A 25,035-nucleotide genomic window follows, 5' to 3' on the forward strand; every position below is an offset into this window, starting at 1 on the left:
AACAACAAGGAGTCTGGTGGCACCTTAAAGACTAACAGATTTATTTGGGCATAAGCTTTCGTGAGTAAAAACCTCACTTCTTCGGATGCAGCTTTCACTCTATGCATCCGAAGAAGTGAGGTTTTTACTCACGAAAGCTTATGCCCAAATAAATCTGTTAGTCTTTAAGGTGCCACCAGACTCCTTGTTGTTCCTGTTTTTAAAGAAACACACAAGGGTAATTTTTTGGAGGTTGGTCCTTCGGCCACTCCTTGTGTTCACCCGCTGCAGCCTGGTGGCGACACAACTCATTGAGTGTGGATTTTTCTATCCATGGCCCTTGTCCAAGATGGAGTAGGGAAGTGCAGGTTCCAGACACACTTCATCTATCTCTTTGGAGGCTACAGGGTTCTCGCCTCTTTGGGGGTGTTTGTGTGAAACAGACCATGCAACAGTAATTTAACCAAAAACAGGATCTATTAAGAATAGAGAGAACTGAATTTTTTAAAAGGTTTCTTAATGTATCTAGGTTTACACTTCAAGTTCTCATACACTAAACTAGATACAACATTTTCAGCCTAGTAACAGAGAAAACAAAAAAGTGAATAGCTTACGTCTTGCGAAGGCAATTGTCTCCTTTAACCACTGTTTGATCAGCCTGTCAGCATTGCTTGCTGTTCAGACACTGACTCTCTACCTTTGTCCCCAGGAGCCCTTATCAAGCCTCTGCCTCTGGGTCAGCTTCCATGTTCAGATGGCCTCCTGGATGTCCATGTCTCCCTCATGAGTTAGAGTCCATCAAGGTGACGTTTCAGTGACCTTTACACAAAGGAGTTCCCTAAGAGAAAAGTGTGTGTGTGTGTGTGTGTGTGTGTGTGTGTGTGTAACAAGATGCAGCAACTCTGAGAACAAAATATGTATTGTTTGCACAGAACAGGAAGGTTTTAGAGCAAAAGGAAAAGGTTTTAGAAATGTAAACGTGCTATACACAGAAAGCAATGGTGTAACAGCTTCATACTACATACCGTACACACTGCAACTAAGAATGTGTCTGATTTGTCACTCAAAGTCACCCTGCCTGTGTGCCCATGCCTGTTTGGTAAATTAAAAGGATCCTTCCTGAGATAATATAAAAATGATCTTCCACGAGGGCACAAGTGTCTGCTATAAATAGCACATTATGTTTAAACATATCTATTCATTGTGGGCCAGTCCCTTTTAAGCAAACATTGTGGGATTAGAGAGACTGAAAGAGAACGAATTTTTATGGAGCTCAGGTTTTGTTTGTTTGGATATTTTAAATTCTTACAGAGTAGTGTCATTATTTATTAAATAACCCTGGCACCATGGTATCTGTTTGCTGATCTCTGAACAAAATACTGCTGACGTTTCAGAGATCTAGTGTGTCCTCACTTACGTGTCACGCAAGCGGGTTTTCATAATATGGTGTGATCAGATAAGTGAGAAAGCTGCATAAATACAGTCCAGTTTCAGTTATAGGTGCGCAGTCTGTGGAATACATACAAGGAGGCTAGGGGCAGTAGCCAAAAGAGGCAGAGACTGCAGGAAAACAGGAAAAGTTTCCCTAAAATAGCTACTTCAGTCACTGTATAGCCTAATAAATGTAGGATTTTTTTTTTACAGATACTATACGACGTTAAATCATGAGTGTAAAAATTAAGCCTAATTTAGGCTTAAGTTTTATTCAAATAAGTTGTTACAAGAAATACTGAACAAACAAGGTTTCTCTTGTTCTTTCAGCTCTTGCTTGGCTCACATAGTGCTAACAACAGTCAATGTTCTAATCAGATTTTCCAGCAATAGCCAAATCCCCCAATTTTTAGATATCCCCTAGCCTAATATCTAGTCCTCCCCAAGGCTTTGTCTACAGTACCTCGCCTAAGTAGGCATAGCCCTCTAGTGTAGATGGAGCATCCACCAGCAAAAGGAGGTTTTCTGCTGGTGTAGGAACATCGCCTCCCCAAATGACGTTAGCTATGCTAATATTTTCATCGGCAGGGCTGCATCTATGCTCAGGGTTTTGTCAGCACACCTGTCGGTCAGGGATGTGGCTTGTTCACACCCTTGACTGACATAGCTAGGCTGATAGAAATTTTAAGTGAAGAGATCAAGCCTAAGTGATCGTGAATAAAATCTACCTCAGAGTTTTGGTCACACCGACTCCTGCCAAACTTTTACATGGAACTTTGCTTGAAGCCACCAGTCAATTAAACTGCCAATTTTCCAGCAATTCAGGCAAACAACTTTTCAACTAGGGTTACCATACCTCCGTTTTTTCCCGGACATGTCCGGCTTTTTGGTAATCAAATCCCTGTCCGGGGGGAATTTCCAAAAAGCCGAACATGTCCGGGAAAAATACTCCCTGGCTTACCTTAGAGCGGGCGCCGGGGGCTGCTGTGCTCCCTGACTCCTGGGCTCTGTAAGAGCTGAGCTGCCCGAGTGCTACCAGCTTCGGGCAGCCCCCATGCCTCTGGACCCTGTGCCCCCCAGCCAGGCACTTCCATTCCCGGGCTCTGGAGGTGCAGGGTCCAGAGGCATGGGGGCTGCCCGAAGCCGGTAGTGCTCGGGCAGCTCGGCGCTTACAGAGCCCAGGAGTTCAGGGCGCACAGCAGCCGCCAGAGCCCGGGAGGGGAAGTGCCCGGCCGGGGGCGCAGGGTCTGGAGGCATGGGGGCTGCCCGAAGCCCGAGCGCTACCGGCTGCGCTGGGGAAGCGCCAGCCAGGGGCGCAGGGTCTGGGGGCTGCCCGGCAAACCGTGAAGCTGGTAGTGCTCGGGCAGCCCTTTTCACGTGGCTGGGAGGGAGGAGGGGGAATGCGGGGCGCTCAGGGGAGGGGGCGGAGTTAGGGCAGGGACTTTGGGGAAGGGGTGGAGTTGGGGCGGGGAAGGGGCAAAGTTGGGGCGGGGCCGGGGGTGGGAAAAGGATGGGGCCAGGGCCCCAGACAAAACTGTCACTGATCTTTGCTTGAGAAAGATTTATGTATGACTTGTCCCAAAGCAAAGTGACCATTTTCTTGGCTTTTTTGTATCCCTTTTTGTTGGCTTCTCCTTGAATATTCAGGCAACCAGTTATTGTTCTCCCAAATGGAAGAATTCTTCCACTGACTTAACTACCACATCTTGGGGAGGTGGGTTAACTACAGCAACAAGAGAACTCCTCCCGCTGCTGTAGGGAGTGTCTACACTGGCATGCTATAGTGGTGCCACTGTAGTGTGCTAAGTGTAGACATAGCTTCAATAATTTTTTACTATGCCTCTAACTGGTTAGGGGCATGTCTGGCTAAAAACATGGCTTGTGTCCACACAGCCAATGGCTAAATGCTGAATCTTCACGAGGTGCTGCCCCTACTAACTGTCTTGTGTGGCACACAGGTTCCTGTAACTGGGTAGGCACACTGAGTATAATGTTCAAAGGCACCTACATGCCATTTTCAAAAGCATCTAAGTCACTTAAGAAGCTTCTTCTTAGCATATGCACAATGTGCCTCAGGTGGCACGTGATCAGGATTCATCAGCAAATTTGGTCGGCTGGTTGGATATCACGTTCCCCAGCTTGGGCCGGGTACTGACAGGGAGTGTGACATGAGTACCACTGAATGGGAGTGAGGCTCCTAAGTGACTGAGGTGCTTTTGAAAATGGATCTTAGGCTTCCAAGTCACTGAGGTGTTTTTGAAAATGTTACCCCGTTACTTTGCAGTGTCCATAAGGTCGCTGTATCTGTGTTACTGGAAGAGTGAAGTGGATGAGGTAATGTCTCTTATTGGGCCAACATCTGTTGGGGAGAGAGAGACAAGTTTTCAAGCTTACACAGAACTCTTAATCTGGCCTGGGAGAGCCTCACAGCTAAATGCAAGGTGGAATGGATTGTTTAGCATGAGCAATTAACATATATTCTAAGGGACCACTCAAAGTAGAGTGGCCCATTAACACCCCTGCATTCATAGGACAAAAAGAGGGGCTTAGTGGGTTACAGATTGTTGCTCAGTGTACTTTTCCCAGACCTGAAGAAGAGCTCTGTGTGTAGGGCCGACTCCAGGGTTTTGGCCGCCCCAAGCAGCCAAACAAAACAAAAACAACAAAAAAAAGCCGCGATCGCAATTGCGAGCTGCGGCGGCAATTCGGCGGGAGGTCCTTCGCTCCCAGCAGGAGTGAGGGACCATCCGCCGAACAGCTGGACGTGCCGCCCCTCTTCGAAGTGGCCGCCCCAAGCACCTGCTTGGTATGCTGGTGCCTGGAGCTGGCCATGTGTGGGTCGAAAGCTTTTTTCTTTCTGTCCAACAGAAGTTGGTCCAATCAAAGATATTACCTCACCCATCTTGTCTTTCTAATATCCCGGGACCAACCTGGCTACAACTACACTGCATGGAAGTGGTAAAATTAGTCTTCCCTGTTTGCATAATTTTTGAGGTTAGCCACCCCACAATGCATTTCTTTAACACTGCATCTCATATTCTTCATAGAGATATGATGATGATATGATTATGGCATAACTATAATGTATTTTATACAAGATAGGTCATGAGAGATATCATTGAAAAGGTTATGATTTACTGAATATGATTATCCTATTATCCTGTATCCATGTATCATTTTGATATCTGAAGTTAGGAATATTGTCTATGTATCTGTTAAAATGTGTTCACACCTGGGAAATGCCCATGCGGCAAAAGACTGTCAGTCTGGATGGCTGGCTGGAAACACAAGTCAATGGACCATTAGGGAGAACAATAGGCCTCACAAGAAGTTTATCTCCCAACCTGAGAGCCTTCCTGAGGATGCTACAAACAGCCTCTGAGTCATGGCTGCTATGACACTACAGGGGCATGTGACCAGATCACCTGGTACTAGACTCCATCTTGGAAGACCAGTGTTTTTCACTGAAAGGCATGGGAGCCAAGCTGGGAGACAAAAGATTCATATCATATGCAAAAGCTATTTAAGGCAGGGGAGTGACATCATTGTGGTTCTTCACTGACTTCCTGCCCAAAGGAGACTCTTGGAAACACCAGAGGACAAAGACTGGACTGTGGGGAAGTGCTGGACCCAGGCTAGAGGGGTTTCTAGCCTATGAAAGGAATACCCGGGGTAATTAAACTGCAAGCAAGGGCAGCTTGTCCCTTAGACTTTCTTCAACTGGTTTAAATAATCATTTAGGCTAGGTATACTTGGTCCTGCTTCAGCGTGGGGTGGGGGGAGGGGTTAAATGGCATCCAGAGGTCACTTCCACCCCATACTTTCTATGGTTTGTATTACAATAACAGCTAAATACAGCAGTCAGTATCTGAGCCCCATTGAGCTAGGCACGCTACAGCTATATAGAAAGACATAGTCCCTGCCTAGGGATACTCTTTAAGAGGGTTCCATCACCCTGTCTGGCTAGTTTTGTAGGTAATAGGTACAGCTGCAGAGTTGCCAACTCTCCCAATTTAATCACAAGAACGGAATTACGGGCACTGCCCTGGAGAAGAACAGCCAATCCAACGGAGCATTTCAGGAAGCTGGCAGCGCTCTCCCTCCTCCCCTCAAGAGCTGAAAGATGATTTCTGAGCAGGGGGAGAGGGAGCTGCTGCTGACAGGATGCAGCAAAAAGAGCCAGCTGCCGAGCTTTCTCCTCCCTCCTGGGAAAAATGGGTCACTCTGCTCTTCGCTCCCTGCAACACCAGGCCTAGGAAGGGGGACAGAGGGTGAGAAACCCCTGGAGCTGCAGGAGGTGCTGAGATGTATACGGGGGCAAGTGGCAAATGTGGGACGGGGCTGGGTGGGAGGGACAGAATGAATTAGAATTTGGGGGGTTGGAATGAAGCTGGAAGCTCTGTGATATAAGGCAGCATTTGGTACAAATCTGTCTAATTTAATCTGAGTTGGCTTTTGCAGTGAGAGATTCTGCAGAGAGATCCAAAAATCACCTTCCCATATAAGCGCGTGAGAGCTGACAGCCCTGTAACAGTCACACAGCGTGGGGTGGGCAGAGGGAGTTCAACAATCAAGCAAGACCAAAAAACCCACAATATAATCTTTTTTTTTTTTTTAAGCCTAATGATTTTGGTGGTGTGGGGGTGTATCATGGATTTTTGAACTTTTGGGGTTGGCAGTACTGAGTCGCTCTGCAGCTCACGAAGCTATCTAGTCAATGGTGGCAGCACCATGTCCAGCCAAACAAAGTTATGGGTATTTTAAATCAGCCTTGTCTCACCCCCACCCTATCGTGTCATGGCGATGTAGTATTGTCTGGTCTTGCAGCTTTGACAAGTTGTGGGATTGCACAAACGTATTGGTGATCCCGGGAGGCATGAGGTATTTGGAAACTGTACAAGCTGTAAGTCATTTACCTTTGAGTACTTTCTATTGCCTGATTTTTCATAAAGAAACAATTTTTTAAAAGCCTTCAACTTCTGGTGACCTTGCCAGGGAAGCCCTTTGGGCTAGCATATGCAGAGGGGATAGAGTTTTCAGAGGAGAGGTACTTATTGGGGGCAGTTGTGACGGGTTCCCCCTGGGGTGCCACCTGGAACTGAGGTGCCACTGAGCCTCCTGACCCACCAGCCTGGGCTCCCTCTCACACTGTGGTGCTGTGATAAGTTGCCAACCTTGTTCTTTCACCAGCACACACACAGGTAGAACACATCCAACTGCAGAAATTACAGGCTGCTGTGATCAGCTCTGCATGGGGAGGCTACCACTAAGGAACTGTCCAGCACCTCAAGAGCAACCCCCCTCTGGCAGGTAAACCCAAAATCATACCGCCTTGCACTGCACAGAGATCAGTACAGCATAAGCTCATGAAATTCGCACCCTCCCTCAATGTGGAGAGGAAATATACAACATCTTTTTGCTCCAACTTATAGCTCCCACACACTGGTTTGATATAAAGCAAAAACAAATTTATTAACTACAAAAGAGAGATTTTAAGTGATTATAAGGGATAGCAAACAAATCAAAGCAGGTTACCTAGCAAATATGCAATCTAAGATTAATATACTAAAGAGATTGGATATCAGTAGCAACTTCTCACTAGACCATCCTTGACAGGGTTTTGGCCATCCTGTTCTTAAAACCTTCAGTGACAAGGATTTCACAACCTCCCTAGGTAACCTGTTGCAGTGCTTAACTCTCTGTATAATTAGAAAGTTTTTGCTAATAGCTAACCTAAGTCTCTTTTGTTGCAAACTAAGCCGATTGCTTCTTGTCCTTCTGCAGTGGACATGGAGAGCAATTGATCACCATCCTCTTATAACAGCCCTTGACATATTTGAAGGCTGTTATCTGGTCCCCCCCCCCCCAGTCTTTGTTCTAGACTGAACATGCCCAATTCTTTCAACCTGTCTTCAAAGGTCAGGTGTTTAAAACCTTTTATCACATTTGTTGCTCTCCTCTGGACACTCTCCTATTTGTTCATGGCTTTCTTAAAGTATGGTGTCCAAAACTGGACACAGTAATGCAGCTGGGGCCTCACCGGTGCCGGCTAGAGAGGACTAATTACCTCCCCTGTCTTACATGTGACACTCCTGTTAATATACCGCAGAATTACCTTTCCCTTTTTCACAATAGGATCATACCATTGACTCATATTTTTTTTGTGGTCCACTATCACCCCAGTCCCCAGCCCTTTTCAGCAGTACTACCAACTAGCCAGTTATTCCCCATTTTATAGTTGTGCATTTGATTAGTCTTTACTAAGCAAAAGACTTTGTATTTGCCTTTGCTGAATTTCATATTTGTCGATTTCAGACGAACTCTCCAATTTATCCAGTTCATTTTGAATTCTAAAGTGCTTGCATCTCCTCCCAACTTGGAGATTTCTGCAGATTTTATAAACATACTGTACTCTCTACTCCATCATCCAAGTCATAAATGAAAGTATTGAATAGTACTGGACCCAGGACTGACCCTTGTGGGACCCCCACTGGATACATTGTCCCAGTTTGACAGTAAATCATTGATAGCTACTCTTTGAGACTAGGCTTTCAACCTGTTGTGTAATTTCATCTAGACCTCATTTCCCTAGTTTGCAAATCAATAATACTGACAAGCTACAGTACTAGCAATTTTGAAGTCCCTCTGATCATGTTGTGACTGCAGTAAACAGAGGCCAAAAACCATAATGCTACTGCACCGGCATAAAGGTTTCACAGGTTACTAACTTGTAAATCTCCCAAATTAAGCCTGACTCCAATAAGGAGTTTTTAAACTATTTGTGATTTCTTTTAATTATTTAAGAAGTTACCAGCATCCCTTTATGGAAGTTGAACTCTATTATGTCTAGCTGGTGTAGGTGATGTCTGTCTGAATTATTTCTGTAAATCATGCCTACTTTGTGTGGCACTCTGTCCCCTTCTTGGGGCAGTCCATACAGGGAATTGAACTGCGAAGCCTCTGAAGCTCAGGACACACTTGCCCTGCTCGGGAAGGTAGGTAAGCCATGCCTGCTCAGTGTGGCACTCTGTCCCCATCTAGTGGTGGCTAAGCCACATAGGGTCTGTCTACACAGTAGCTGGCAGTGAACCTTCCAGCCGGGGTAGACGGACTTGTTTGAGTGCAGCTGGCACTAGCATGCTAACAATAGCTGTGTGGATATTGCAGCACCAGCAGAAGATCGTGCTAGCCAGCCAAGCTCAGACCCAACCTACCCCCTTTGACTGAGCTTGGGTGGCTAGCCTGAGCCTCCGCCGGTGCTGCAATGTCCACACGCTACTTTTAGCATGCTTGTGCCAGCCCTGCTCACCTGAGTCTGCATACCCAGGCTGGGCGGCTCCCTCACCGTTAGGGTGACCAGACAGCAAGTGTGAAAAATCGGGACGGGGGTTGGGGGTAATAGGCACCTATGTAAGGCAAAGCCCCAAATATTGGGACTGTCCCTATAAAATCAGGACATCTGGTCACCCTGCTCACAGTGGCAGCATAGACATACCAATCACAGAGCTGGATGAGTGTGCTACAGGCTAGCCTGAGAGAATGGGGTGTATAGCTCATGCAGTAAAGGCTTGTGCATTTAGCTCCTGACAGCCTAGGTTCAATCCCTGCTGCTGATAACCCACTGAGGGGCATTTGTGCTGTGTTTCTTGTATCTTCTCAGAGGAAAATATTGTGATATTACTCCTGTCAAACATGAAGACAATTCCCTGATTTGATTACTGTCCAGTAAAGGGCTTTGTCAGTAGTTAGATGTCAGTGTTTCACTGTTGTGAAAGGCGGGTGCTGAGCACCCTCTTTGATCCCTTACTGCACACAGTAAGGTCTGCACTGCTGGAGGTCATGCCCTGCTCCTTCTGCTAAGCCTGGTAGGAGTGTGCCTTAGGGTAAATGAGGCCAGATCACTCAGACATACAGGGTTACGGCATTTGCAGTGATCACGTCTACTCAGCCAGAATATACTTGCTTCTAACACCTGCAAGAAATTAAGAAAGATTGAAATACTCTGTTGCTCATCATACAGCCTACACAAAAGAACTGAATTCTTTTTACATGAGAACACGGGGATACATCTGCTTGCAATCATCCTTCTGCAGGCAGTCAGGCCTCCTTCTGATTAAGCAGAAATGTGATTCTCCACACTTGGTCCACAGAATGCTTAGTAGAAGTTTTCAGCAAAGAGGCTGGAATTCATGAGCAATAGAATAAATGTGTCTTTCATATATTACTTCACCAGTCAGGTGGCCTCAGCATTTGGAACCCTTTTCCTCTGCTGCCTGCACACTTCTTGCACTACTTTCAGAAGTCAAGAAATGCTTAAATAAAGAGAAACTTGTTCCGTGACAGAGAAGGTCATTTCTTCTGGCCAGGCATTTGGGAAGGAGACAGGAAGCATATTATTTTAAAGGTAAACTGATAAAATATGTGTTTGCTGTAGAAATGGGGGGAAAGTCAAAAACCATGTCAGGGTTCTTTAGACGGTACTGGGAGGAAACGTTACTGTAACACCGTAGGATTGTGCTGACAACAACTACAGGTATCATAGGGGAAACAGGTTAGTCTTCAATTATCTGTACATTCATGCAATGTAAATATTTTTCTTTGCTCACAGAAATCTAGTTTGTTGGTGTGTGTCTAAATGTCTAAAACTACTACCGCTGTAGTACAGTGAGTATTCCACTGAAGAATATTAGACATGTGGACGGTAGTAATATTGATCATTGCTCAATATATTCTTCAATTTTAGATAATCATCAAGAAAAGAACAATAAAATCCTTTATTTATATGGAAGCTGAGTGTTTTCTCCTGTTGTAGCATGGACACACTGGGGTTGAAGTAATGCACTTTTGTAGGTTTGTTATGTTACATCCCAAAGGATGTCTTATATACCACTATACACAATGACTGAAAATGTAATTTAAACTGTTTGAAAAGGAACCAGGCTTGTTTTATGTTTAATAAAAGAAAACTTGTCTTGATAGCTAAGCTGTTACTATGATTCATAGAGGTAAGTTGATGGCTCTATCTGCACTATGTTTATTTACCTCAATTGATTGCCAGTTAGCTTGAGGTAGTTAACAGGTTTGGAAAGGCTAGTGTCTGCGCTCCTTAAATGTTTGTTCCTGGATCCTGTAGAGACAAAGTTGAAGACTTAGCCGCGCCTATGCTAGGAGTACTCTGCTGATACAGCTATCTCAGTATGTCTGTACTTATGGCTTATACTGACAAAACTGAGTTTTTGCTGGTATAGCTTATTCCAACCACCCACCCCGAAGCAAAATAAATTATACCAACAAAGGTGCAGTTTTGCTGATGTAAGTGAATTTACACTAGGAGCTTGTGTTGGCACAGCTGTATTGGTCGCAAATTGTACTTCTTCAGACTCCGGCTTCAGACATATAGTTATGCCGGCAGAAGTCAGTAGTGTAGACCTGGCCTTAAAAAGTTGGACTAATGCATTCTAGTTTGTGTTTGAAATTTAGAGGCATGTAGTCAAATGCAAAGATAAAATAGAAGCCCGGGTTAAATATTCATTTTATCAATTAAATGCTCAATTGCATTCTGACATCTACATATAAAGTATAAAGAGCCTCATTTAAATAGTGTGAACAATTTTGCTGCACTAATCCAGTGTCATTAAAGTTTTGACACAGGAAAGAATTGACCTTATTACACTTCTGTGTAGAACAGGGGTCGGCAACCTTTCAGAAGTGGTGTGCCAAGTCTTCATGTATTCACTCTAATTTAAGGTTTCGCGTGCCAGTAATACATCTTAATGTTTTTAGAAGGTCTCTTTCTATAAGCCTATAATATATAACTAAATTATTGTTGTATGTAAAGTAAATAAGGTTTTAAAAATATTTAAGAAGCTGCATTTAAAATTAAATTAAAATGCAGAGCCCTCCAGACCGGTGGCCAGGACCCGGGCAGTGTGAGTGCCACTGAAAATCAGCTCGCGTGTCGCCCTTGGCACATGTGCCATAGGTTGCCTACCTCTGGTGTAGAACTGGTCTGTTTAATTTTTTTAAACACACACCTACTTGGTATTATGCTTTCCTTTAAAATGTGTTTAAAGAGGTCTCATATTTATACAGTATATCAGTGGCAGACTTTCAGAGAGTATTGATCCACTGCACTGGAGAGTACATTAAGGAGCAATATTTTTGGAAATATTGCAAAGAAAGCAGTCTTCATCTTCTGCAGTGAGTGGGCTGCCAAATATGAATTTACAGCCAGATTTTCAAAGGTGCTCAGCACACTGGATACTGAGCTCTTTGACAATCTGATCATAAGGGTGTCAATGGGAGCTTCTAGGCACCAAACTGTTTGGAAAATCCGAGCTGAAACCCTGGCTTCATGGAAGTCAATGGCAAAATGCAGATTACCTTAAATGGGACCGGAATTTCACCCCGAGCCTCTATTTGGTTATCTTGTTGTGAGGTGAGCTCTTATGGAAATCTGTTTTTTAGTGCTAGGGAAATCCTTACCATGCAGAAACAACTCTGACTCCTCCCTTTTGCTCTTTTCTTAAGTTTGGGGTGTGTGGTGAGAAAACATTATTTGCCCTTTGGCATGAGAGAAGGACATTAGCAGATCCATGTAGAAAATGAACGAGCAATGAGTATTAATGAGATACTGCAGTAGCAGGTCAAGAAGTGGTTCTCCTACAGACACTTCCGAGGTTTCAGAGAACTTTTGACATGAAATATATTAAGTTTGCTAACAGATTTCAGATGTTTATCTTTCTATAGAAAGAGGGAGGTTTAGTTTTCATTTTACAGTTGTGACGTTGTGCAGTCTATATGGTTTTATAAAAAACTTGATAATAAGTCAATATAATGTAACTGAGATAGTTTTAGAGAAAATACGGTAATAAGTGAATGTAAGTAACTGGGATATGCCTCATGCAAAAGGTCTCTTGTAAGGTATCATTACAAAGCTTATAATCTACTGAGTGTGATCATCTGATTTGTATAAATGTACCACTCTTGTATCTAAAACTAGAAATATAAAATGTAACTCTGAGGGCCTATTGTAATTGTGTAAAGTGTGGACCATTAATGATGGTTTGGAATCTTGATGACTCCCATTGTCTGCAGATGGCTGTATTTACCTGTGAGTCTTCCTGTATATGTGTGTGCTGGCAAGTGAGTAATGAAGTCTTGCAGTGACATGTGATCATGTCACCTGAACTGGAATCCATCTTTAACCTGGTGCTTTTCCAGTGAGGGGGGGTGGAAACCCAGAGAGACAAAGAGTTCCCGCCTTATGCAAAAGATATATAAAGGGGGGAAGAGAACAGAGAGTGGAGGAGCCATCATGAAGAATCCCCTAGCTACCACCTGAGCTGCAACAAGAGCTGTACCAGGGGAAAGAATTGTGCCCAGGCCTGGAAGGTGTCCAGTCTGAGAAAAACTTACTGAAGCATCTCTGAGGGTGAGATTATCTGTATTCAGTTTGATTAGGCATAGATTTGCGCATTTTATTTTATTTTGCTTGTGACTTACTTTGTTCTGTCTGTTACTACTTTGAACCACTTAAATCCTACTGTCTGTATTTAATAAAATCACTTTCTATTTAGTTATTCACTCAGAGTATGTATTAATACCTGGGGGAGCAAACAACTGTGCATATCTCTCTATCAGTGTTATAGAGGGCGAACAATTTATGAGTTTGCCCTGCATAAGCTTTATGCAGGGTAAAACGGATTTATCTGGGTTTAGACCCCATTGGGAGTTGGGCATCTGAGTGCTAAAGACAAGCACGCTACTGCGAGCTGTTTTCAGGTAAACTTGCAGCTTTGGGACAAGTGATTCAGACCCTGGGTCTGTGTCTGGAGCCAGACGGGAGTGTCTGGCTCAGCAAGACAGGGTGCTGGAGTCCTGAGCTGGCAGGGAAAACAGAAGCAGGGGTAGTCTTTGCACATCGGGTGGCAGCTCCCAAGGGGGTTTCTGTGATCCAACCCGTCACAACAGTCTTGCCAGCATTAGCAACTGATATTTAAGTGAGTTTTCGACTATTTGAACTTTTAATTTATTTGGTAAAATGGAAGAGCTTTGTTCTACACTCAATAACCGGATATGCACTAATTGACAGGATTGATTTAATGGAGCCTCCTTTAATGTCTGGTATTTTAGCCCCTTCTGACTGCTAGTCTGAAATTCAAATTAAAAGCAAAAGTCAAAACCAGAAAAAGCAGCACCAGACAATGTTGGCAGGAAAGCTTTGTATGTGGGTCAGTTATCTTTCAAAAGTCTCTACTCAACTCAACATTCAGTTTTTATCTGTGTGTTCTTTTCATTCAAACATTTAACAGTTCAGCTATGCTTTTATATTAGAATTCTCCCCAGCCACTTATCATTCCTGAGCAAAGTAGATTTTTAGCAAACATATTTAAAGACCCATCCAAAAAGATTTAGCTTAGCTTCTTTCTTCCAAAACAAGGGAATGACTAATCTGGCAGCGGGAAACACACATACAAGGGGAAAAACATACATACAAGGGGAAACATTTCTCCTTGAAAAATACTAAGATTTCTTGCATAGAGGCTGAATGCTAGTGGCACTTTCACACTGTGCTAGGCATGACTTATGACTGACAAAACCTAATGATATATAGAATAATTATCTGAAGGGAACTGCACTTTCATCTGATATTTATTATTTTTAGTGCACCTATTTCATGGCCCCTCTTAAGAGTTCAAGATCTACCTGAACTTACCATCTTGCAAATTCAGTGGCAAAGCAATTTTGGTGTAATTTAGGACCACAGGACTGGAAGGGACCTCCTAGGTCATCAAATCAGTCCCCTGATATTGCAGGCAACCATGTCATATAATCCCATTCATAAATTTTTCAAACTGCATCTTCAAACTAGTTAAGTTTCTTGTCCCCACTGTTCTATTATTTGGCATCCTCAGATTTCTTTGATACCCTTCAGCATAACTTTCAGCCTGGGTGTGACAACACAATGGCTACACTAGTCTTCTTGACTGATCTCCTAGTGATGGTATGCAAAGGACAAGTGTCTACACTGATTATTTTAAGTCTGTCAGCAGTCTTTGAAAGCACTGGCTAAGGAGAGACGCTGAGGCTTTGTTGACTGTACAAGTACAGTCTATAGTGTGTAAGCACAGGAATCTGGATTTTGGCAAGGATGAACTCCTGACAACTAAAAAAGGGACCTCAGATTAAGAACATAAGAATGGCCATACTGGGTCAGACCAAAGGTCCATCTAGCCCAGTATCCTGTCTTCCGACAGTGGCCAATGCCAGGTTCCCCAGAGGGAATGAACAGAACAGGTAATCATCAAGTGATCCATCCCCTGTCACCCATTCCCAGTTTCTGCCTTACAAAGGCTAGGGACACCATCCCTGCCCATCCTGGCTAATAGCTATGGAGTCAGACCTATGCTCCATGAATTTATCTAGTTCTTTTTTGAAGCCTGTTATAGTCTTGGCCTTTACAACATCCTCTGGCAAGGAGTTCCACAAGTTGACTGTGCATTGTGTGAAAAAATACTTTCTTTAAACCTGCTGCCTATTAATTTCATTTGGTGGCCCCTAGTTCTTGTGTTATGAGAAGGAGTAAATAACACTTCCTTATTTACTTTCTCCACACCAGTCATGATTTTTATAGACCTCTATCATATCCCCCCTTCATCGTCTCTTTTCCAAGCTGAAAAGTCCAGTCTTATTAATCTCTCCTCATACAGCAGCCGTTCCATACCCCTAATCATTTTTGTTGCCCTTTTCTGAACCTTTTCTAATTCCAATATATCATTTTTGAGATGGGACGACCACATCTGCACGCAGTATTCAAGTTGTGCGCATACCATGGATTTATATAATGGCAATATGCTATTTTCTGTCTTACTGTCTATCCCTTTCTTAATGATTCTCTCAATGACACTCATTATTCACAATATCTGAATCCAAGACTTGGTCTCAGTGGGACTGCAGCAACCTAAAATATACTGCATTTTATTCTTTAAAATGTCTGTTTCCATAGTACTGTAACAGTTGCTGTGAGGCTCTGTGCACCTCTCAACATCAATAGGTGAAAGGTGACACTGCAGCAAAGCTGTACTTGGTTTAGGGAAAATGTAACTTGTTTGTATCTTGTCCTCATCTTCAAGATCTACACAACTCTACTCCTGACTCACCCACTCTTGTCCTCACATTGCTCCCCGGCCTCTCTGCTCTGGCATGATGCTAGCCTTACCTGCCAGTTAGTCCTCTGCTCCTGCTTTCTTCTACAGCATCTCTTCTGTATAGAAGACCGTCTGTGAAACAATCTGAAAGGCCAGTGTCCTCTTCTCTTTCAGATCCCTCCTCAAGATCCACTTCTGCTGTGACCTCTATAAGAAACTGGCTAATCAGTGATGTCTAGTTTGAAGGGAAGTTGGTTTTAGCTGATAGTTTATTTTTATAAAAATAATTAGAATATTTTTGAAGTTATTCAGCACAATCACATTGTGCACATAGTGAGTCTGTGTAAATGCACAACATTTTTACTGTTGCCCTTCTCCCTTGCCTTCCCTCCTAATGCTTGTCACAGTCACTCGGTGAATCTTGTCTTAAATTAGGCTCTGAGCCTGAAAACACAAATAGCCAGAGACTGTAAGCTCTTCAGAACAGCGATGGGGTTTTCCTATGTGTATGTACAACACCTAGCAAATAGAGTCTGAATTTGTATTAGGAATTAGGGCCTTTGGACACTATTACAATACAAATAATTAAATATAATAACAAATGCTGCAATATAATTGTAATTGTTTATGGCTATATTGTTCACAGTCAGAGGTGGGTTAATATGGCAAAAAATATCTGTGAACATTCATTTCAATAAAAATGCAGACACCCTCCAATGGTATTTACCATTTCCTCGAGTTACTTTCTGCAAACATGCATAGGACAAAATGTTCATTAGAGTGTGCACAGAAAGAGACCGTGTGGTGAAAACTCAGGCATATCTGCATTCGTGTGAGTATTCATGCTAGAAGTGCTCAGTGGCCATCATGAAAACTCAGTGGGCTGGGAATTATCCAACAGAAACAATACCATGCGACTTAGGTGGTCAATAACACAACACAGATCTGTTCATCCAGCTGCGAAATATGTTTGCATAAACTGTTTACTAATATTTTGGAATTCATTACTCTAAATTACTTAAACTATTCACAGATCCATTTGTGAAGGAAAAGAAGAGCAACATTTGTCTAATACAGTATTTTGTTTACAAAGAATTTGCTCAGCTCTATGAATAATAGAACAGTTTTATATGAGTGCGTTAACCTAAACAGATTTGAGTTTTATTTCTATCTATCATGGGTTAATTTGTGAAATTTCCTGTTCAACTGAGAGATGAAAGAACCCCACCATGAAAGGAGAAGAGGACTTGAAAAAGAACTTCTCAGTAGCTAATCAAACAACCAAGTAAGTATCCCATCAGCTATTAGTGTGCTTTTTTACTGGTTTAGCCAGCCAGAAGACTGGTCTCGAGTCAGACAGTTATCCTGCAGGTTAATTAAACCCCATCTAGGGCTGGAACAACTTTCAGTGGCTAGTGGAGTCTATTACAAACATCGAGAAAACAGGCTTATGGGTGGCTCTGCAACTATAACTAGAGTAGTTTATTTTTTTGGCTTCTACAGGAAATGAACCTTTCCTTTCACATGAAGTGGTCAGCCTGCTGTTCACACAGCATCAAAGACCCTCCACCGTTTATGAACCTCCAAAGCCCAGATATATTTTCATTTGAAAATATAGAACTGAAATTATTATGGCAATTTACAGAAATGCAGTAGTTGTGCATTGTTTGATACATTTTTTTGAGAACTGTTGTTAAAATATTGATTTTTTTCAGAATTTTCTCTCTGCGATTTCTTTACTAAACTATGTCCCCTACAACAAGGGTTCTCAACTTTTTTCTTTCTTAGCCCCCTCCCCCACCCCACCCGCAATATGCTATAAAAACTCCACGGCCCACCTGTGCCACAACGATTATTGTTCTGCATATAAAAGCCAGAGCTGGCGTTAAGGAATAGCAACCGGAGTAGCTCGCAGGGCGGTTGCCCGAGGCCCCACGCCACAGGGCACCCGCGAAGCTTAGTTGCTCAGCTTCTGCTTCAGCCCCAGCTGTGTGGCAGGGCTTAAACTGTCTGCCCTAGGCCTCAGCAAGTCTAACACTGGTCCTGCTTGGCAGACCCTCTGAAAGCTGCTCACGGCCCCCCAGGGGGCCCCGGGCTCCTGGTTAAGAACCATTGCCCTACAACTCAAACACCCTCCTTTGGTAAAATAGTTGTTTGTTTCTTTTCTCTCTCTTCGTTCTCTGTAGGATTCTTTAAGTTCTTCAGTCAAGTTTACATTAGGCAAAAAATAAATTAAGACTCAGACAAGACTGTTACTATGGAAAAGCTCCACTAGATGGTTGTTATACTATTTTGATAATATAATTTGCTGGGTTGTTTTAATAGACATGTCTCTTTTGAAAGGACAAACTGATCTCACACATTTCAGTATAAAATGATTTCAGTGTGAAATCCTGACTATTGAAATCAATGGCAAAACTCCTATAGACTTCAGTGGGGCTAATAGTTCACCACAACCATGTAAACCCCGCCAACAGAGCTCAGGGTAGCCCTATGGGAATGGCAATCCCACTCGACCTTGGTGTGCTTCGAAGAGAATGAGTGCTTTGTGCGCCCACAATTTTCCTTTCACGAAAAATAGGCTTCAAGCACTCTATCTTATTGCCGCCAATTTACAAGTGATTCCCAACAGCGAGTTATATTACATGTCACACGCTGTCACTGCCTTGACATGAAAATCTGTGGTAATCAGCAAGAAAAGATTTTTTTTTAAAGTGATCATCTTTGAGAATGGGTTCCAAACCCTCTTATTACTTGAACAAAAATAAACTTATGTCACTTTGGGGGCCTCTCCTGTTCTATCATGCAATTATTACCAGGCTCATGCTATTTTTATAAGTTACAGTAACTCCCCACAGAGCTTATCTTTGTGTTCACTGGCTTCCATATAGCTGAACAGTAGTCAGGACACAAATGGAAAACAAGAGACCAATGCAACCAAAGTATCATTTTCCAAACAATTACCCCAACCCTCAGTAAGACTCAGCTATTGAATATTAGACTTAAAGCTATTGCATCTTTAGTAGTAATGTATTATGTGGCAGTGTCTTTTATGATGGACGCTAGGTGACAACGCAGACTAGTGGAATGACAGGATTTTTATTTGGGGTGGTTATCGGGGCTATAGCAATTGTTGGAATATAACAAGAACTGAGGACACTGATCTCTAATGGAAGGAGTGGCGCAGATGTGAGATGCAATAAGAAGCTCTGATATAACAGGAAAACTAAATGTTATGCAAATCAAGATCACCAGGCCTGGAAGCTGATGGAATGAGCACTAGTTTACATAATCAAAACAAAAAAGAAAACAAGGAGTTACAGGAATAGACTTTGGATCCTTTCACCTGTTAGTTCAAATTCAGCCCAAGTGGGTAGTAACTAGAAATGATTATGATCTGCTGGATGTTTGAATGCTATATAAAATGAGTTGATAAACTCAGTTCAGTTCCCAGGGGGTATGTCTACACAGCAAAGCAAAATCCATGGCTGGCCTGTGCCTGCCAACTCGGGCTTGAAGGGCTTGGGTAGTGGGGCTGTGTAGACTTCTGGGCTCGGGTTGGAGCCCAAGCTCTGGGACTCTGCCACCCTGCATGTCCCAGAGCCAGAGAATGCAAGACCATGGAGATTGCCCTATGCTCTCACCCTGTAAAGGTGGCGCCTCTAGGTGAGGTTTGAGTCACATTGGCAGGATGGGATGAGGAAGCTTGTGCTGCCGCTGGCTATCCTGCATCTGTCAGGTGACCAGAGAACTTTCAGCTTCTAGCCTTTCAACCTAGCACTTTGCAGATAAAACACATCTAGACAAATTATTTAATTGAAAAACTAAATGGGAGAACAATGATTTTCAGCATAAAGATTCCCTGCCCTTTTCATGGTCTTTCCTTTGGCTGTACAACTGCAGGGTCCTCTTTATTTGTAGTGACTAGTAGCAAGAACTAATAATGGGTAAGAATAAAAAAATAATTATTATAAAGGTTCTTAAAAGAGTTTTACTGCGAGTGTGAAGCATGACTAACATTTAATCTGGCATTTAAAAAAAATATTTTGCTGATGCGTTTAGATTATTCAGTAAACAAGAAAAAATGTAATGGGTCAGTTTCTGTACACAGTTCAAGTCTAGCCTGCAAATGCCCAACAGAGAATTCCCTTTCTGGAGGGGACCGGCCTACTGATACAAGTGTGTCAGAACTGAACCAACCTACAGAATCAGGGAGTAGAGCTGGCTGGAAAATTTTAGTGGAACCTTTTTTTCCCCCAACAGAAAATGCCATTTTCATCAGAATGTTTTAGAATACCATGTCAATTTCTACAGCAAATCACATGGGGAGAAACTGAAATGAAAACTTTTCATTTTGGAACATTTTTGTTTAGGAAATTTAGAAATTTTGTTTTGGCATTTTGAAATCTTGTTTCAAATTTTTTTTTTTTATATTTTATGACATGGCCGTGCATATTATGCACTGCTACTACTGATGTGTCACAAGATGACATAGTATAATCATTGAAATGGTCTCTTTTTGTTTTATTTTTAAAATCATTAAGGGCAGCTTCTACTTACTGAGCTTTTCTAGATCAGAGTGTCGTGGATGTGTGTGTGGATGTGTGGTAATGACGCATTTTGACACCTTCACACAATTTTTATGCTCCTAGTGATATTTTGAAATGAAATTTCTGAAATCTGAAACAAAACTTTGAAATCCCCCCTCCCAATTTTCCCCCCCAAATCAACATTTTTCAAAAATTTTGGTTTGTGGAAAATTTCAAAAATATTTTGTTTTGATCCCAGATCAGAATGAAAAGAAGCTTCAACATGTCAACATTTCCCACAAACTGGAAATTCTGAGTTTTAATCAGTTTCACCTACTGGTTATGGTCCCCACCCCGCATCTCCCCAGAGAATCTCTCCAAAGGGCAGCAAAGAGCTGACAGCTGAGCCTGTTTGTTTGAGTTACATTTCTGTAGTGTAATATTTTGCAAGTTTTATAGAAATATGTCATTGTCCCAGTGGGATTTAGCTTTGGGAACACGTGGCACTCCATGGTATTATGTTTTAAGGGATGTATGCACAAAAATGTACGTAAGATTGGGGCCAGAATTAACAAGGCAGGCAAAAATCTTCTTTCACAGTTCTATACTATGCAGCCATACAGAACTGTACAGCCAGGTTAGTAAACACTACATTGAAGTTGCTGGGATCTAAGCATAACCTGGTGCAGTGGGATTTCATGCTGCAAGATTAAAGATGTCATGATCTTTTATGTGGCAGCAGTAAGGAGAAAAGCTACAAAAAGTGCAGTCTTCTGGAAACAAAATATACTGTAAATCAGAAACATAGACTACAGTCTAACATCAAAGCAAAAAAGGCACAGACTTCTAACAGAGAGATTTAGGGAGGGCAGTTATGAGACTAGAATTTATAGATTTAAAACAGGACCAATAAATATGGCACCAAAGCAATTCAAGAGAAGTACAAGGTCAGATGGGAGGGTCAGAAAGACATGTGTTATGTCTTAACAGTCAGAATCTTAGCATTGGAGCTGGGGCTGGTAACATCATGTATTATTTAGGTTGCCCAACCCTGCCCTCTATAAACTTCTGTTTTCAGTTACTTACAATTTTGCCAAACTTTAATCATTTAGGCTGAAATTTTCCATGCTGGAAAATGTATGTCTCAGGATGAATTTTATGGGAAATTTCAGCCAAAACAATTCAGCCATTTCTGAGAATTAGTCTTGCGGAAAATATGTTGTTTGGCCCGTGTTAAAAATTCTGGCAACATTTTCTTGGTCAGCTGAAGTGCTCCCATACTCTGGAACAGGGACTGGAAATATGTCTGGTGGGGTGGGTGGTCTTCATGTCAGGGGTGTGCCTTTAGCCATTCCTGTGAAAATTTGCCTAAATTTAGCCAAGCTATAATCCTTTGAAAAATCACAGTTTGCACATATGCAGTAGAAACTTGCTAGAACTTTGTAGGTAAAATCTTCAAAGAATCCATCCACATTGAGCTTCAACCCTGGGCTGAGCAGACTTTCCCGACAATTGCAGCTCTGGGCTGCTGCAGGCTGTGCTGGGTCTGGGCACTTGAATTGAGAGCAGGGTTTCTGTCTGTCCTATGCTCTCAATGCCCGCCCTACTGATCCCCAGGCAGCATGGAGGAGGAAACTGTCTGATACAAATGTAAAAGGAACAAGAGCTGGACCAGAGAGGGTGCAGGAAGTAGGCTGGGACATGGAGCTGGGTTGGGGAGGAGAGGGAGACTGGGACTGGGAGTTGGGATGGGGGACTGGGAACCAGGGAAGCAGGAGTGGGAGGAGAGTGGGAGCCTGTAGGGACAGCAAATGTGTGTGTGGGGGGTGGGAAAGGGCAAGTGGATGCTGGTGTGGGGAAGAGAAACACATTGAATGAGGAGCCAGGAAGGGAAAACTGGGACTGGATGGGCAAGGAGAATAGAATTGGAAGCAGAGGCAAGAAGACTAGAAGTCAGGGATGGACTGGGACACTGTGTCCAGTGAGAAGATTAGGACAGGCGGGACAAGGAGGCTGGAGGGGTGGAGACTGGTACTGGCTAGGTCAGGAGAATGGGACTGGGAGCCAAGGGTGGGACTGAAGAAGAACCAAAGTTGGGACAGGTGGAGGGGACAGGGAAGAAGGGGTCAAGTTTTGAGGGAATGGATAGAAGAGTCTGTGAGCATTCTCCTCCAGAGCCTGGAATGGAACCTAAGATCCCCGTATCTCACCATTCCTCTACTGTCAGCAAATAGCTGTGAAACCCACTGGCAAAATGGCCCATCCCCAGGGCCGGCTCCGGGCACCAGCTGAGCAAGCAGGTGCTTGGGGGAGGCCTAGGGGAAGGGGTGGCACGTAGGGCTCTTCGGCGGCAATTCAGCGGAGGGTCCCTGTACCTCTCGGAGGGAAGGACCTGCCACCGAATTGCCACCGAAGAAGAAAGCGGTGCAATGGAGCTGCCGCGATAGCGGCTTTTTTTTTTTCCGCCACTTGGGGCGGCAAAAACTCTGGAGCCGGCCCTGCCCATCCCCCTCCAGAGGATGATAACCTCCAACTGCTATCATTAGCTCAAGTGGCAGAAGTCTGTGTGCTGGATGTATCAAGGGTGCTAATGACCCATGTAGGGGGATTAGTATATGCCATGCGATGGTATGACCCCTGTCTCATTTGTTGCAGATATTGGAAGGTGGATAGTGAATGAGGCAGGGGACTGCAGGAAGAGAAGGAGGGTCTCACGGTTAAGGCAGTTGAAGGCTGCCCTGGAGAGCTGGATTCTACCCCTGCCTCTACCACAGAACTCCTATGTAATTGCTGGGCAAGTCAGTCAAGCCAGACTTTTCACAGGTGATCCTAATTTTGTGTTCCTCAGTTTCTTGGTACCTGACCTGAGACAATGGAGTCCAGTTTGCCCATCTGCGGAGCACTCCCAACAGCAACTGAAGTCAGTGGGAACTGTGCTGTGAACATATAAAGTGCTATCCAATGAAAGGACGCTGAAAAATCAGGTCTAGGCATCTTAAATTAGTCACCCAAAATTAGCACATACTTTTGACCTTAATCACTGTGTGCCTCCGTGTCCCATCTGTAAAATGGGACCAGTATCACCCCTCAAACCCCAGGAGTGTTGTACAGATAAAATAATTGTTTGTGAAGCACTCAGATACAATTGTAATGACCCACGTAGAAAAGCCCAGGAGGAAGTTAATAATTACATCTTCAAAGTGAGGTCTGAACTATACATGAGCCATGGAGCCACACACTGAACCAGGAGAAAACAAAACATTAAATAGCTGCTCACTAATGCGCACCATCCATCCTGTTCACTGAATGAGGCAGAGGTCCTGGGGGAAGAATAGTATCTGCTCATGTAATTAAAGACTTTATCATAATTCATATACATGGGAGGGTCAAATTAAGGTTGCATAGGCAACCTTAATTCTGGCATTTCCTAACTTTTGAGTGCTAGACTTTGAAGCCTTAATGGTGTTCTTTTAATGTGGGGGAAGGATGTGTGGCGTGTGTAAAATAGATATAAAGGGTGGGAAATGTTGAAGTGGGAGACAAAAATAGCTCAGAAAGGAGGACTTAGAAAATTGTGTGGAAGCAGCCTGAATAGAAGAGAGAGCAATGAATGAATAAGTCTTTGGAAACAATCATTCTGCAGTGAAAAGACATATTCAAAAGCTGTTGCATTCTCCCCAACTCCATCTCCTCTCCTGTTAAATCTGGCCCATTAACCTGCTATATTTGCTCGAGGTTTATGTAAAAATACACTTGATGTAGTGCAGCAGGAGGAGCAGTGCTCAGAGGTTGAATGTATTTGTCTCCTCTTACGGTGTGTTAGCTAATGAAAGGAAGCAGTTGTGGCCAGATAATGTTGCTGGACTAATATGCTTTCCACTGTGCTTAATGTGACGGCAAGACAGTTCCTTTCATAAGTAGGACAACACAGTACCAGGAATTAACAGAACAAATGTAGGAGGACAAGAAGGCTGGGATTGAAAAGCTTGAATAAGCATCAGTTTGTAGCTGACAAGCTCAGACAAAAGAAGTTTCAAAAAATCATCAGCAGTGGCAAAGCAGAGAAAACCACCCGAATCACTGTATAATCACTAAGAAAATTGCTTAGAAAGTTGACAGTCCCCAGTGCTGAGTGATGACTATGGACAGAAAAATAATACACTATCATATGGGACATTGCAGAAGAAATGCTGTTGATCCTGCCTGTTGTGAACTGAACTGTGGAATAAGGTCAACAAACCTCACGGTTAGTGATAAGCGACAAGGCTGCGATGCACAGTTTATACAGAAACAGACTTTCCCCAAGGCTGAGGTGTTTGGACCTGAGATTTGTTTTGGTCCCATTTCTATAAGGCAAATATCTGTAGCCGCAGAGAAGCAAATAGTATAAAAGTCAAGATGTTTTGGAAATAATTGACTGTCACCGAAATGTTCTTGCTGCTTCTGTTTGGAAGAAAAACACGACTCCTGCAATTTTCTTGGAACTAGCTGCAGAAAGCAATTTGGAATGCCAAGGGCATTTAACCTCAGACTAGCTCCAGGGGCAATATAGTTGGGATATTATGTAAAAATCCTTATTAGCAGAAAATAATGCTTGCATGGTATTGGGGCACTTGGCTGGGCTGCCAAGTTCCTGATCAAATGAGGTCATTAAAAATCCCCTGGTGTTTTTTTACAAGAAGAAAAGTGTTATCCCCTGGAATTCTGGCCAAATTCCAGTTTGTCTACTAAATAATTGTTGCCAAATACTGTGATTTTTATCTTAAATCACATGATATTTGGTACTTTTCTTAAACCCCCAGCTTCTGGAGTCAAGTGATTGTATGAGACTCTCAGCTTACATTTTTTTTTAAAAGATAAGTTTCTAGCCCTCATAGTTGTGGAGAAAAGCACGAAATCATGAGTTCTAAAGGCTCCAAAACCAGAAGGCAAATAAAACAATCCAA

General features: G+C 43.1%; 1 protein-coding gene across 3 annotated transcripts in view; it reads left to right on the top strand.

Moving 5' to 3' along the window:
- The window catches only part of ECRG4 (ECRG4 augurin precursor), a 58,783-nt gene that overhangs the window by 20,789 nt on the left and 12,959 nt on the right, over positions 1 to 25,035 (top strand). The window contains exon 1 of one of the 3 annotated variants that reach the window (XM_034758059.1): positions 9,476 to 9,814. The exons of 1 other annotated variant lie outside the window; for it this stretch is intronic. The gene's annotated coding sequence lies outside the window, so the exon portion shown is untranslated. One more of the 3 variants, XM_034758060.1, reaches the window with a different exon arrangement.

This window comes from Trachemys scripta, chromosome 1 (assembly GCF_013100865.1).
Source record: "Trachemys scripta elegans isolate TJP31775 chromosome 1, CAS_Tse_1.0, whole genome shotgun sequence".
In the NCBI taxonomy this organism is placed as follows: domain Eukaryota; kingdom Metazoa; phylum Chordata; order Testudines; family Emydidae; genus Trachemys; species Trachemys scripta.